Here is a 9,545-nt window from a genome sequence, read left to right as displayed (position 1 = left end):
ACAGGTGCATCAGGAATTCAGCTCTGAGATTCAGGACGGATCTTTGAGCCAAGGTATGAAATATAAATGAGATCAAGCCTAAGAAGTAGAGTGTAACTCAAGCTCTTCCTGGTAAAAGTCAGCCAGGGAAGGCAGCTCAGAAACACAAAGTATTCTTCCTTTTGCAGAGATGTAAAGTTTAAAAATTACTGTCTCAAACCCTCTGACTCATGCAATCCCTCTTCTGATTCTCTTGACAATATTTCAGCAAAACTAAACTACAGTGGCTAAACTTTGGGAATCTGATGACTGTTAAAAATCTGTCTTGGACCCTAAATAGTGTCCCACATTGCTGGGTTTTCTCAGATCCAGATCAAGGTGTGTGTTGGAGGCTTCATAGGGAATCAGCAGGGTACACAGGCACCTCTAGGGGTTGGTTATTTTTTTTTAAGCAAAATGTGTAAAACAGTGAAATGAACCACACTGCAGATGTGTTATCACTCAGCAGTGGCTTTTAAATTGTTCTCTGTTTAATTTAGAACTTTAATTTTTAGACATCTGACTTTAAAAGTGTCTAAATTGCAGCATTTGAATCCCAATTCAAGAATCACAGCTGAATCCTATCTCTATGCATGCATGTGTAAGTGATTTTTTTTAACTGAATTGCAGCTGAAAGTGGGATGAATCTTTTCTATTGAATAATTCAGGAGGGGGGAAAAAAACCCTCTAACACCATTGAGTCCAACAATTAACCCAGAATTGTCAAGCCCACCACTAAACCCCATCCCCACATGCCACATCTGTGTCTTTTAAACACCTCCAGGGCTGGGGACTCCACCACTTCCCTGTCTAGCCTGTTCAACTGCTTGACAACCCTTTCTGGGAAGAAGTTTTTCCTAATATCCAATCAAAACCTCCCCTGGTGGAACTGAGGTCAAGTACTCAAGTTCCTCAGGATTTTGGAGAAGAAACTTGGCTCTGACTACAACCTGCTCTCAGGTGGTTGCAGAGAACACTAAAGTCCGGCCTCATCCTACTTTTGGCCAGGCTAAACTCCCCCAGCTCTATTACTTGTTCCTCATAAGATTTGTGCTCCAGACCCTTCAACCTTTCAGTATCCCACTGCTTTCTAAGGAAACAAGATATGCAGGGAACCAAGAGTGAGAGGGAAAGTTAAGAGAGAAGCAGAATGAGCAACAGAGGTGCTCTGTGAGACACTGTGGGCACAAAAGCTGAAAAAGAGATGGCAAATGCAGCTTGCCACCAAAGAAAACCAGAAGAGACAGATCTACACATTATAAAGAAAATTAGGGCAGTTTCTCTGCAGCAGCTGAAACACAAAGAACTTGCTGAGAAGCGTCAAATCCTGTTCCATTGCCCCTCTTTTTTGTTGTGCTGCTTATTTCAGTCTCCTCTGCAGCAGACTCAGGAGACAGCCCTGGACATGTTCAACAGGTGAAATGTTTAATTTACTCCCCTGATGTCTCAGATGTTCGGGGCTGTGAGGAGGAGGAACCTGTTGCTGCATGCTCTGAATTCTGCCAGAGAGCAAACTGAAAATATCAAGCAGACCTGCAACATGAACCTTAGAACTGATTTTTGCAATCTGCTTTTCTGTACAGCTCTTCTTGGTCAGTATTCATGAAATAAAGTTTTACATAAACAAAAAGCAATCAAACCAAGAAAATCTTATAATCTGTGTTATGAATTCTTCAGGATTTCTTCTGTCTCGTTTCTATTATTCTCTAAAATAAAGTTACCTTAGAACAAGCTTTTCCATACATTCTTTCCCTGTTTCATGTATGAGCTGTATCGATTTTCATATGAAAATTGGGTTTGCATACGAGGTTTTGGTGGTGAGGGCTACCAAGGTGGCTTCTGTGAGAAGCTGTGAAGCTTCCCCTGTTGGAATCCTGGATGCAGAGAATTTTAAACTCTCTGTGCTTAAAGGCACAGACCCACAAGAGAACACTGCGATTGACCTGAGGCTGTGGAGAAGGCTTCCAAAATTGATTGATAGCACTGGGATGATGGGTGTGTAGTTGGTAACAAGTATGTAATATCACAGGGTGGAAAACTTAGAGTCTGGGATTTTAGAATATAGAAATAAATATGAAGCAAGATGGAGGTTTTAGGGTGGAGGCAGGCTGTTCTTCTTTACCTTCTTCTTCATGGGTTTGGGTGATGTTTTGTAATTGGACAGAAAAGTCTTCATTGAATGCTTCCAGGGATCAGTTATTGGGTTAAAAGGGAAAATAATCTAGGTGTCAGTTCTTAATTGGATAGTTTAGTCTTAAAAGACCTTGGAACAAGAGATTGTGGCCATTTTGTGCCTTCTAATGAAAAGCTGAGCTCACAGTAGCGAGACTGTTTTACTGATAAGAAATAATAAACAGCTGAGTCCAAACATGAAAATACCATCTCGAGTGCCTTCAATCCAGACCCAGAGAAACTGATATTCCCCCATGTCCAATGTGGCTCCAGCATGGACCTGCCACTGTCCAAGGCCAATCCCATCAGTGACAGTGGGAGTGACTCTGGCAGCACAGAGTTAAAAAGGGGGGGAAACCACCTGCAACTTCATCCAGAGAAAGGAGTGAGGATATGTGAGAGGAGCAGCTCTGCAGACCCAGGGCAATGCAGAATGGCCAGCTACAATGGGTCCCACAAAAACTGATCTCAGCACTCACCCAGTGACACTGTTACCATGGACACAGGGTTTCAGTGTTAGAGTTGAGAAAATGTTTATTTTATTTGTAAAGCCTGTCTGGAGGCTGGAAGCCATAGGCAAGGCTTGGTTCTGGTCTCTCTCTGTAGTGTCTCCTCAAGAGAAAGGAAACGAAACCACAGAGACTTCAAGCATTTCAGAGTCTCAGGAAAAACAAAGTCTGAAGGAACTGGAACAGCAGAAATTGAAGAAGCAGCATTTTCTTTTATGAAATACTTCTTTTAAAGTTAAAATGCAGCTTTGAAAAGAGAACCAAACATAATCCTAAGAACTGTGGCAGTGCTCAGATGATGAAGGAAATCTGTTTAGTTAGGTATGCAAATTGCAGGGGAATTAATCAAAATTCATGGCCCCATAGAGCATCTCTGTAGTGTTTAGTCCTCTTAGCTGCTAAAGGCCTGGAAGCAGAAGAGAGTCTTTGTGTATCTTTATTGCTTAGGTGGTGGGAAAGATTTTTCAAAGGTGCATAACAGATGATGCATAAATCTGAGTGCATGGTAATTAAACCTACATGGCTAATTGCTGGAGCAAGCTTTAAATCCCTAATTTAGACATCACTGTAACTTTTAGACATTGCCTCAGGGGAGGCTGTGGGAAATGGTGGCAGGAATGTGTTCAGGAAGCCTTCAGAGACAGAAAAGCAGTGTCAGTGAGTGATGGAAATTAATTAGTGCAGACAAAACAAGTAAACAGCTGAAGTTCTCTTGCCTTCTTTTAGCTCGCCTGAAGTTAGGAATCAGATCTCAGCTGGCTGTGCAGAACATCTCTACTGTCATTAAAATGAAATCCAGGGAGATGGAATCCAGAACTTCCCACCTCTACTTCATCCAGCCTCTGTTGGCCACATCCTAGAGGGAGATTCACTGACTTTTGAGTGAATCTCTGTGTCTCCCCTGACCACCTACACATTTAGCTTCAAAAATTGACTGGAATGGAATGGAATGGAATGGAATGGAATGGAATGGAATAGAATAGAATAGAATAGAATAGAATAGAATAGAATAGAATAGAATAGAATAGAATAGAATAGAATAGAATAGAATTTCTCCACTGGAAGGGACCTACAATGACGATCCAGCCCAACCATCTGATGAATTCACTTCAAAAGACACTTTGCTTTTAGATTAAATTAATCCAGTTTCACCTGTCTGCCCAAAACAATGGGATTTCAAAAGATGATTGTTCATCCCCACGAGCAGTTTGTACTGCAGGACAGTGAACATACAGAGAACTCAATTCCTTCTGGGTACCAAGGATGTGAATGCAGAGATGAAGAGTTGACTCCAAGTTTATTGCTTTCACCTTTAGATGATTGACATTTTCCTTCTGTGCTTTCACAGATATTAAGTTTCTATTTCTCTCCATAAAGAAACTCTCACTCTGTATCTGGAGTGAGAGTGCTTTAGAAGCCAGGAAATTCTGCAAAGGACAACCAGAGGAAGATACATCCATAATTTATCTTCCCCTGGGTGAGGGTATGAACCAGATTAATTACTTTTCATGAGCAACTGCTGGCAGATTGACCCCAGCTATTATTATAACCATTAAGTATTGAGGAGGAAGATAATCAATCAGTCAGTCTCTTACACTTGTAATCTCGGCAGCAGAAACAATCAGGGAGCAGCAGATCTATTCATCTGCTGGCTTGTCTGACTGTTTTCCTACGTGTTCATCTCTTCCAGGCAGCAATATCTGTCCATCATCTGCCAGTCACTGCTCTGCAGGACTCGTTGTCAGCTGGTAGCAAACACAGAGCTGCTCAAACCACTTGAACATCAGCAGTTTTCTTTCCCTGGTGGAACAGCCCGGAATGATTTCCTCCCTGCAGAGGGAAAGTTGGATGAAAATGAAAGCAATTCTCATTCAGAAGAGCTGAGTCAGGGACAGCTGAAACAAGGAAGCACAACAGAAACCCAGCATGGGAGAGGCGTTCTCTAAAATATATAAGATTTTATATATTAAGGATGAGTGCTTGATTTTTATTGTGGTCAGGACTTAACTGCAGATGCTGCCATTAAAAATACCACAGCAAACAGTTGGTGCTGTTAATATCCAGCATAAATCATCTCTCCACACATTAATCAAGTGGATGGGGTTCTGCTCAGAAGGGACTTTTCCTGCCACCTTTCTTCTGCCACTCCAGACCTAATGCCTTCCAGAATCCTTTTTGTGGAAAGCACAGGAGGGAAAAGCTCAGCCACTGTTCCCAGACTGGGATGCCAGAAAAGCTCTTCCCCCTGCCATTAATTCATGAGAAAAAGGAGCCATTTCCATGCCTGTTTATCCATAGCACATGCTGCTCCAGGAAATCAAGCATTTCCCTGTCAAGCATCTTCCAAGTAGCCTAAAAAGAGCCAATTTATTTGTTCTGTGCTGTTAAATGATTGAAGAGGCTAACAGAGGAATAACAACACGCATTTGGGAGATCATATAAACATGAAATTTGATGCTGTAACGAACCTCCAAAATTATCATTGTGCATTTTGCGTCATGTATCACTAACAAGGAGCTCAGCTGGCTGGTTGGAAGCTCTCTGTGCAGCCTGGGTCCTGATTTCCTTCAATTTCCTCTCAATGAAAGCCGTGGCCTGACAGACACGCTCTCTAGATTTTCCTTGCAGACAAGCATAAAACCAAAAAGATCATTGGAAAGCAGCTGGGAAGCCCTCCAGAGGATGCCTATATTCCTTCTCCAAGGGAGGCCCTGCTTTTTATTTTATATTTTTTTATTATTATTATAGAATTATTTTATAAAACAAAAATAAAATAAAGAATTCTAAAATAAAATTCTAAAATAAAATATTATTTTATAAAATAATTCTATTTATGCAGTCTGCCCCTGCTGAAATCCCAAAGCAAAAAAGGCAAATAAAAATATTTGTGTTATGGTTTTTTTGTTAATTGACCACATAAATGACAGAAAATAAAGCTGACAAACCCCAAAACTTTCATAACTGTGTTTTTTTTCTTTTTCTTCTCAGTTTTGCTGCCAAATGCAAACCACAAGATGTTATGCTTCTCCAAGCTTTAGAGAAGGATTCAGGTTGATATGTTAATTGATCACAATTAATTTTACCATGAGAGCTCTCAATTCAAGCCACTTAAATAAGCAACATATTGAAAGTGTTTTTGCCTGAGGTCCTACTTATAAAACATGAAATTCATCTCACCTAATTATAAATATTTAAAAGTTACATCTCTCAGTCTATGCAAGACTTCCATTTTTTAGAGTCACTGAGGAAAAATAGGCACCTAAGAAGGTAATTTTGATCTTAAAGGATGACTAGGTCAGGCTTTGAAAGGCAACCAGCCCTCCTTGCATAAATAAATCTCACCTAAGATTAGAAACAGAAATATGGACATTAAACAAATTAAATTTGATGAGAATTTTCAACCAACCAACACAAAATCGAAAGGGGATTTACCCAAAACTGTGCCACAGCTCAATGTCAGAGTCAAGAATCAAACCCAGCTCTCCAGAGAATCCTCCTGTTGAGACACAGAACAACAAGGAATTGTGAATCCCTGGCACTATGGTTGGTTGATTGTTACTCCAGAGTAAAAAATTAAGTAAGGAGAAAGTGAGATGAGGATTAAAAGCTGCTGCTAGATTTTAGAGGCAGTTACCAAAACCAGAAAGTGAAAACTAAAAAGTGACTGGGGCAGTAGGATAAATGTTCTTTGAGAATATTATGTGTCTCAAATATTTGAGATAAATATTTATCTAATATAATGCTTTGGGGGCTGGAGCCCCTCTGCTCTGGAGCCAGGCTGGGAGAGCTGGGAATATACCCCTGGAGAGGAGAAGGCTCCAGGGAGAGCTCAGAGCCCCTGCAGGGCCTGAAGGGGCTCCAGGAGAGCTGGAGAGGGACTGGGGACAAGGGATGGGGGGACAGGACACAGAGAATGGCTCCCACTGCCAGAGGGCAGGGATGGGTGGGATATTGGGAAGGAATTCCTGGCTGGGAGAGTGAGGAAGAGTTGGGATGGAATTCCCAGAGCAGCTGTGGCTGCCCCTGGATCCCTGGAAGTTCTCAAGGCCAGCCTGGACAGGGCTTGGGGCAGCCTGGGACAGTGGGAGGTGTCCCTGCCCATGGCAGGGGTTTGGATTGGGATGATCTTTAAGTCCCTTCCACCCCAAACCATTCTGTGATTCTGTGACTTTTTCACCTCTTACATAACGTTCCTTCCTTCACTGCTCATTAGAGAAGAGAAATCTTGTAGCCCTCCCTGTAAGAAACTCTCAGAATAATGTACCCTCTGGAATTTATGGTCTGGAATACACAAAGCAAGAGCTTCAGTGCTCACATCCTGTCCCTCTTGTAGATAACAGCAGCCATTATCTCAAAATCAGAGTGACCTTTTCTCCCTGCTCTGCTGGAGAAGGAAATTGTTCAACCCCAAAGAGGCAAATGGTCTGCAAATATTTTCCCATGTGAAAGCAGACAGGCTGCAGTTCTGATCTCTCTCTCCCTCTCTCTCCAAACAGCCCCTTGTTCCTGCACAGAGGACAATGTGTCCAGACCCCACCCCTGATTCTGCTGTGATAACACAAGCGTCAACTGGTCCTGGAGATGCTCACAGTCATCCACTGTGACTCACTGGTGGCCCAAGGCACCAAAAACTCCAAAAAACCAAACCCAGCCTGCTGAGGGAGGTGCTGGAAGATCCATCCTGGTGTTCCATCCTCCACCTGGTGCCTGGGACAGCCCTCTCGAGTCCACAGCATTGATCAGACCTTCACTGGCCATCAGAAGCACTCAGATTCTTTGCACATATGTGGATATCTGTGTTTAGACAACTAAATTTGTGTATTTTAAACAACAGAACAAGGTTCAAGACTTGCCACTGGATGCATAGGTTGTGATATCTTTCATCTGCACTATTTTCTTTTTCTTTCTTTGGGAAGAAAGGCCACTCTACCTTCCTTCCTTCCTTCCTTCCTTCCTTCCTTCCTTCCTTCCTTCCTTCCTTCCTTCCTTCCTTCCTTCCTTCCTTCCTTCCTTCCTTCCTTCCTTCCTTCCTTCCTTCCTTCCTTCCTTCCTTCCTTCCTTCCTTCCTTCCTTCCTTCCTTCCTTCCTTCCTTCCTTCCTTCCTTCCTTCCTTCCTTCCTTCCTTCCTTCCTTCCTTCCTTCCTTCCTTCCTTCCTTCCTTCCTTCCTTCCTTCCTTCCTTCCTTCCTTCCTTCCTTCCTTCCTTCCTTCCTTCCTTCCTTCCTTCCTTCCTTTACATAAATATTCATTATATTTTACAGAAAGGAACCATAACATCCAAATACCTTCTTTCCATTGCAACCACTGTTTTTTTAATAAACCTGAATTTTAAATCAGTTTTGTTTCACTCTAATTCACCCAGGGGATCTATTAGCAAGACGCTCACTCATTATCCCTCAGAGGTGGGTCATATCAAGGTTCTCCAGCCCTTGGAGCATCTCTGTGGCCTTATCTGGACTTTCTCCAATAACTCCACATCCTTCTGATAGTGGGGATCCCAGACCTGGAAGCAAGATCTCACAAGAGCAGAGCAGAGAGGGAGAATCACCTTCCTCAGTCTGGTCATGTGTCATCATCTCCCTGCCCCTGATTTAGGATTTTGGCACCCTAAAGTCTGAAATTTAGCTGACTGGATGCAGGCAGGGCAAGTTGGTTTGTTCAGATTTATAAGGATAATCATACTATTTTGTTAGGTGTAAAATGTCCTTAATTTTTGAGGACTAAACCCTCCCACACAGAATAAAATTAATAGTGTAAATGAATGTGTTTTTTTAGTCCAAATAGTCCTGCTCAGCTACTTTTTATTTCCATTGAGGACTCAAGCCTTGTTGGAGATATTGCTCTTCTCTTTCAAGCTTCAGTAACCTGAATGAGAAGTCCCTTGTATGCTGTGTTAGGAAAAAAAAAAAAAAGAAAGAAAAAGAAGGGGGAGGAAGAGAAAGGACTAATTCTATTTTATTGCATGTGAAAAATGTTTTAGGAAAATAATAATCTTTTCCAGTTGAAGTAGGAAAGGAGCCATCAATACATCAAATAGGACAGTCAAGTTACATTTCACATTACAAATTGCCTACCCAGGAAGCAAAAAATGAAAAATAATTGACTTTGATACCACAAATCAGAATTTGACCAGGGCAATATGTGCATGACTGAATTCTGAGACATTAAATTGTAACTGAAAGGCATCTGGCTGTCAAAACTTTCAGAATTTAAACCTTCAGAGAAAGCATAGTCCAGCAGATAAGATATTACATTAAGGCTCAGGAAACAGGTTCAGCCCTGCCATTTGCCACACACTTCTTGTGTGAGAGTTAATAAATCACTCTGTGTCACATGCAGGGTGGTGGATAATGTGTCACAGTGCTACTGGTGGCAGTGCCCTCAGGTGCCAGGCTGCTGAGCACAATCCAGAGGCATCCAAACTGGAATTGCAGGAGGAAGAGAGCTAAAACAGCCAGTCCTGCCTATGGGAAAATGTTGGCTGGGCAAAAAGTAACTTTAAAGAAGGTTTGTCCCTTGAATTGTACTACTCTGGAGGATTTCAGTGTTTCATGCTGAACTGTAAAGACCTGCCTTCTCTTTCTGGGGAATTCACAGTTATGTATGCTCCTGGAATTTAACAACCTAGTCTTTTGTCTATATAAAAAATCAAACAGACAAACCAAAAATAAGTCCCAAAACAGAGAGGAATCCTTTCTTCCATGAAGGAAATGCTACCACCCTTTACCTGGGAAGCAGAACCTCCCCCTTGAGGGTGAGAAACCCTGGCATAATCCCAAAGATGAACCCTCTGTGTGTGCACAAGAACCTCCAGCCAAAAGGCTCCCAGCTCCTGGGGACTTGTCTG

At 42.1% G+C, this 9,545-nt stretch overlaps 1 long non-coding RNA gene across 2 annotated transcripts; it reads right to left on the bottom strand.

The window, feature by feature from the left end:
* Positions 1-4,123: 4,123 nt before the first annotated feature.
* Positions 4,124-7,212, bottom strand: LOC135286828 (uncharacterized). 2 transcript variants are annotated; one of them, XR_010350853.1, is made up of 4 exons: positions 7,067-7,212; positions 6,132-6,195; positions 5,168-5,320; positions 4,124-4,529 (listed from the first exon to the last, which is right to left on the bottom strand). It is a non-coding gene; the product is annotated as an uncharacterized LOC135286828 (long non-coding RNA). The 2 variants fall into 2 exon arrangements; XR_010350852.1 differs by lacking the exon at positions 7,067-7,212 and adding an exon at positions 6,877-7,046.
* Positions 7,213-9,545: the final 2,333 nt, after the last annotated feature.

Source organism: Passer domesticus, chromosome 1 (genome assembly GCF_036417665.1).
Source record: "Passer domesticus isolate bPasDom1 chromosome 1, bPasDom1.hap1, whole genome shotgun sequence".
In the NCBI taxonomy this organism is placed as follows: domain Eukaryota; kingdom Metazoa; phylum Chordata; class Aves; order Passeriformes; family Passeridae; genus Passer; species Passer domesticus.
This window is presented reverse-complemented; position numbering and strand designations above follow the sequence as displayed.